Source organism: Parus major, chromosome 3 (assembly GCF_001522545.3).
Source record: "Parus major isolate Abel chromosome 3, Parus_major1.1, whole genome shotgun sequence".
NCBI classification, from domain to species: domain Eukaryota; kingdom Metazoa; phylum Chordata; class Aves; order Passeriformes; family Paridae; genus Parus; species Parus major.
Window position 1 is genome coordinate 62905453 of NC_031770.1, and position 5919 is coordinate 62911371.

General features: G+C 37.7%; 1 long non-coding RNA gene across 1 annotated transcript; it reads left to right on the forward strand.

Annotated features, from left to right (window-relative positions):
* The first annotated feature begins 1341 nt into the window (after positions 1-1341).
* Positions 1342-5619, forward strand: LOC117244165. The gene is made up of 3 exons (XR_004496739.1): positions 1342-1410; positions 3785-3839; positions 5532-5619. It is a non-coding gene; the product is annotated as an uncharacterized LOC117244165 (long non-coding RNA).
* The last annotated feature ends 300 nt before the right edge of the window (positions 5620-5919 follow it).

Here is a 5919-nt window from a genome sequence, read left to right on the forward strand (position 1 = left end):
ACACAGCCCAGAGGTACATTTGTATGTAACCATTACTCTTTTCAAGTTTTATAGTGCTGGGTGTCAATAAATGGGTTTCGGTTCTGGCACCATTCATACATCTGAGAACAACAGACCAGAAATTTGGAGAAAAGCCTTTGCTTTAACTAAAATTTCAGAGTTACCCAGTGTGTATCCAGACTTTATCTTGGTTACTTTTTGTGTTACATCTCAGAAGTGCAGAGGTTGAGGTCTCTGCAGACATCTGTGAGGTTGTTTGTTGGCTACTCAGAGGAGCTCCAGGTGTGGAGCATTATCAGGTACTGCACACCCACAGCTTCTCTGTGAGGGCAGACTGGATGGAACATAGGGAAAGCATCCCTCAGACATGTCAGCTGTGCTAGAAAACATCTTCTCCCATGGTTCCTTGTTCAAGTGAAGAGCATTTACTGCTCCTTGTGGGAGCAGATCATTATGGAGGAAGTTCTTCATCATAAGTGGCACTCTGAGAAGATTCTTGAATATGCTGTAGTTTATTTTCAGGGTGGTTCTTGGAGGCCCAAGTTAGCCTAATACTATTCTTCTGAAGTTTATAGAAAGCATATTCAGGGACTGGGCCAACATCATATATTGATTTTGTTCATGTGTTTCTGTTTATCGTGACTGACGCTGGGATTGTGGTGATCTAGTGCCAAAGATCATTAATCTTCTAGTATCTTTTTTGTTCTTGTTCCCTCGTGTTAGATCCTAGCTGTAGATATATCTGGAAATGTCTGTCAGAATGGAATACGATAGGGAGTTGCTGGAAAGGAGCCATTGCTGTGCCTTGTTACAGATTCAGAGCAAAAACTTTCAAAGAACATTCATCCAGCATTCCTACAACCACAGTGTGTGGCACTCCTAATACTGTTGGAAGAAGGAATCAGGCTCATCTACTTCACTTTTTAAACTGACTATAAGGAAATGAAACAAATTAAGGTTACTTTTTAGTTTTCCTGGATGGAATCAAAATAAAAAAAGTATCTTTTGCTTACTAAGAACAATTAAAACTCAGTTTGTGAAATAAAGCACCATGAGGAGTAAAATTATCTGTTAATTTGTCAGTGATTTGATTAATTTGTTGTAAGAAACTGAAATAAAACTGAGAATCCACTTAGAAAGTCAAGACATTTAATTGTTAAAAAAAATCAGCTGTTAAAGCAATCATGAAATGCACACATCCTGTGAAGGACTCTGATTCTAATTGCTGTATGTGTAGCTCTAGCTCTGAAGGTGTGAGATAAATTCAGGTGAAAGCAGTGCCTCTGACTGGAGTGTTTTGATCCAGGTGTAAAAAGGCATCCAGAGTTATCATCTGTATCTGTTTCCTTGCTGATGCCTCTCACAGGGATGAGACTGCTCTTTCAGACAGCTGTATGACTGCAGCCTCAGGTAAATAACAATTTAATTACTCAGTTTTTGGTTTGTTGATCAATGTCATTGATCTAGAACATGCTTTCAGTAGCTATGTATATCTACCAGGTTGGTAGACATGTGCTCATGGGCTGAACTCTATTCTGCTCAGCTAAGATAACAGCATAATATTAATCTGTAATTAATGCACTTAGATAAAAAATAAATCCTGTTCCTGACAGTGTTAGTATTCATTCTTTGCTCTGAAATTTAATGAATAATTTTATAAATCTTATGCTAAAGTATGCTCTTAAAAAGCCAACAGCAAGGTAAAATTTAAACTGTTTCCTAAATTATGCTCTTTAGATAATACTGTAGTTAAAAATGTTTATGGAATGACTGGATAGTGTTGAAGGACTTAATATTTTGTTAAGGTTTCATGTAGCAGTTTGGTTATTTCAGTTGTTTGGTTGTTCCATTACACATATGGCAGAATGCAGCTACAATCCCCTTCCAAAGCTTCCAAAAGTTATGTTTGTGACTTTGGAAAGCTCCTGGGAGTTGTGATTTCAGTATGCCTGAGTGTGTGGATGGATACAGGTGGCTAGGTGGCTGAAGGTCTGTTTTCTTCACACTGCATTTAATGCTGCATCTATGATCTACTCAAATTCTCAGTGTCACCTCATGGTGGCCGTGGCGGCACAGTTACCGATGGGAGCCAGGAATAGCTTGCATTGTAGCTACCGCACAAAAAAACTGCTTTGTGCTTTTCACTGACAAGATCCTCATAGGCTGTGGCCCAGAGAAAGGTGCTGTAAGTTACAGCTTCTCTCTTAATATTTAGAATATTCCTACAAGCAAAGCAGAAAAATTGTATCTCCAAGCTGAGTGAAGATACTTCAGCCATGTCTGGTATGGCACGTGCAGCTTGGAGTGAGTGGTTCTGAAACCTGTTTAAGAATCAAAAAATATTCCTATGTTGAAATTAATGGGCCTTAGTTAATGGGTCTTTTTTCTTACTCAAAAATTGCTTTGATCCCCAAAAAGAGGATTTGCCAATAAATAGGTTTGGTGTATGTATACTGTGACAGTATGGTGGCAAGGTGTGTCAGAATGTATGACAACAAACTCAGAATCTGCAGACTGATGGGATTTTATTACTGTTTACTGTAGAAAACTTCCCATGAAAAGACAGGAAAGGCTTTGTTCTGTTTTGCTTTAGTGTAAGAACGGATTAGGGAAAAAAGGCACAGCTTGGCTTTCAGGGAATGGAGCTTTTTTCCTACGTCCTGTGTGAGTGAGAGGCAAGGCAACTTCTGGCTAGAGGCAAAGAAGTCAATCACCTACACCAGCAATCTCTTGACAAAGTGTCTTTGGGTCCCTAATTCGGCTTATCTGTATTAGAGACAGGGCAGCTCAAGTTTGTTGGTGTCAGACAGTGTGTCAGAATGTGTGAGAAGGCAGCTACTTGTGAGAACATTTATTATTCTCCATCCAGGAACAGTAGGGTCACAAGCCCATTTTCCTGGAGTTCCCTGACAAACCTGTCTCACCTCTTACCTGCCAAGGCTGGAGGTACTATTTCAAGCAACTCAGTTTCAGCTGATGAGGTTCAGTTTTTGATAAGAAATTCTGAAAAGATCACTCTGGCCTGGGATTATGTTTGGCTTCTCAACTTGGATGTGACATAAGCATATATCACATAGGAGTAGAAAAATTGAAAGGCTCTGCTCATAAATAATTCTTAAATATCTATCTTATAAATGCAGGCAAAAGAAGTTCACTGGGTATGGGTAACATGAAGCACTTTTCACAATGCATTTTTTAGAACCAACATATCTGTATTCTAACCATAGTCATCACAATGCATTAATTTCAAAAATCTGTGTCTGTAAAGACATAAAAATTGCTGTATCTGAAAGCTGACTATAAAGTGACCAGAATGTGTGTTTTTTCCTGTTAGTATGTATCCATTAAAATAGTTCTTCCAGAGGAGTCCTGCAGAAAAATAGCTTTTTAAAATGGGAGCTGAGACTGTATTTTAAAAATTGTTCTTTTATTTTTGGGTAAAAAAAAAATCAAAGGAATCTCTATTTTTCAAGTTGTTTATAGTAAAACTTCTAAAAGAATTTTCTAAGCACTGAAAAAGTTGACCCTAAAGCCAAGTCTTGCCCTTATTTTAAAACAGAAGTTGTCCACTTGCGTGATTTTGAGCTGCAGCATGTTTCATGCGTAGTTCAGGTGCACATCCAAGGCATCTCTGTTTTTCCTCATGGAAGAAACGAGTGAAGTGCTATTCAGCAAAGACTGTGTGGGCACTATGGGGATGTAGTGGCATTCCCAGCCTCCCAGCCTATTCTGGCAGCACTGCCCTGTGGAACCATTGCCTTGTCCCATTTGTGATCTATTCCAGGAGCTCCTTCTCTTCACCACTTTAAAGGGTGTGGGACATGTCTTGTAGCTCTCAGGTGAGTGAAGATTTTGTTATGTCTCACAGAGCAAGGATATTTGTCAGCTTTCTTAAAATATTTTAGAGGTAATGATAACAATGAGCTGCATCAGTTACTGGCCTTGGAGTAAAGGGGTTTTTTTGCACATGAGTTGTTCCGAATCTCACTTTGCATACAAAATAAGCTGGGCTGAATCCTAATGCACACATTTGGTTGAGACAGCTCAAGATATTAGTAGAAATGCTGAACTGAGGAATTCAAGATTCACATTTTTTGCTTTGTTTTTCTTCAGACAGGGAGAGGAGAGAAGGCTGCAGAAGCCATCCTCTTTCCTTCAGCTGACAGTGAAATGCAGATTTCTTGATTGTATGCAAAGGATATTGGTATACTCTACAAATACTTTTATCTTCACTTGAGAGGGGATTCACACTCACACAGATTTCTTCTTATAATGCAATTATGGAAATAAGCCTAAAGGATGCTTAAATGACTAAATGGCAGGGCTGAAATTGTGGTAATAAGGGCACAATATTCTTACTAAGTGCACGCAGTCAGAGTGAAGCAATTATATTCATCAATTATAAACACGTGCTCTAGAGCACGACATCACTGCACATTTTTTGCACTAGGAGAAAGAAATATTTTCCTGTCCAAAATCAAAGATATAACAGAAGGAACTGTTCTTAAACTGCACACCTGACATTGCATGGCTTCACTTTTTGGAAATCATTGCAATAACATGTTACTTATTTCCTGTGGTGATAAGGGCCTCAATCCATTTATTTACAGTAGAGATAGAAGTTCTAGATTTCACAAAGAATCTTTTGTACATTATCCACCCTTATAACCTTGTCTGCAAGTTTCCAGTCCATATTTATGAATTTACTTCAGTCTGCATCTCCTTATACACTTGGAAATAGGTTAATCTTAAAGGATTTTATGTTAGGAAATTACTTAAGAAAATAAATCCTAATAAGGATATACCAGATCCTAAAGAAGTCTAGGCTCTATCAGATATTTAAGCTTTATGTCCATATTAATTAAATTCTATAACAGACCTAGAACTAATGTAGAAGTACCTTCTAAGATGATCCAGTATATATTTAGAGGTCATTCCCATGTTTTGTACTGAGCCTTGTGCTGCAATTACACTGCCAGCAGTGTTGCAGTAGGCAAGTTCAAAATTAGCTTCTGTCCACAAATATGGGCATGACATATTCTGAAGTGGAAATCTCCCCACAGACTGATCATAAACTACGTTCAATATACTTAGAAGTAAAATTCCCACCACTGTCCCAGAAAATGAGTAGAAGGTTTAGATGATGGAACTTCCTAGATTCTTACACAAGAACAATGTGATTACATCTTAGTAGAAATTGTGAGTGCCCTGGGAACTATTTAAAATCAGATTTTACATGTTGAGGTTACTGAATGGAAAGCTATTTTATGCTATCTAAAGCAGAACAGTGATCCCTCCTAATTTTGTGTTCAGTCAATTTACTAGGTGCAATTATATGCTGGTGAGCTACCACAGCTTTAAATGAAATGCCTTGATACTTTTACAGAATTTTCCAGATTATCAAAAGTTAATGGTAAGTGAACAATTTAGGCATTTGCAATTGTTCACTGTTAAACTGACTTCTGCCCTAGATACAGAAACTAAAATTTCTCAGATTTGCTCAGGTTTAACACCCTATATTATGCCTGCAGGAAATGATAAGCTACAGTGGAATTATTCAAGATGTGGAGTAATCTTTAAGCAGAAAATACACTGGCAGGTTGGTTTTGCTTTTTTTTTTTTTTTTGAAAGCCTAGTTCAAAGAGTATGTGGGCATATAATTTGGGGATGCAATGCAATTACCAGAAATAATTTAAAATGGGTTACTTCACTTGACTATGACTCTTTGAAGAATAAATAGTAATTGTTTTAAGTGCATAATTACTTTAATATTGGCTCCTTTCAGCAAGTTGCAGACTTCTAGTTTAAGCTCTAAGTCCTGTGCATCTGTCCACTCAAATTCTGTTTATTCTTCAGGCTGTCATAGTTCCATTATTAAACCCCTTGAAGCCCTTTGATGTGTTCCTGCACATAAAAAGA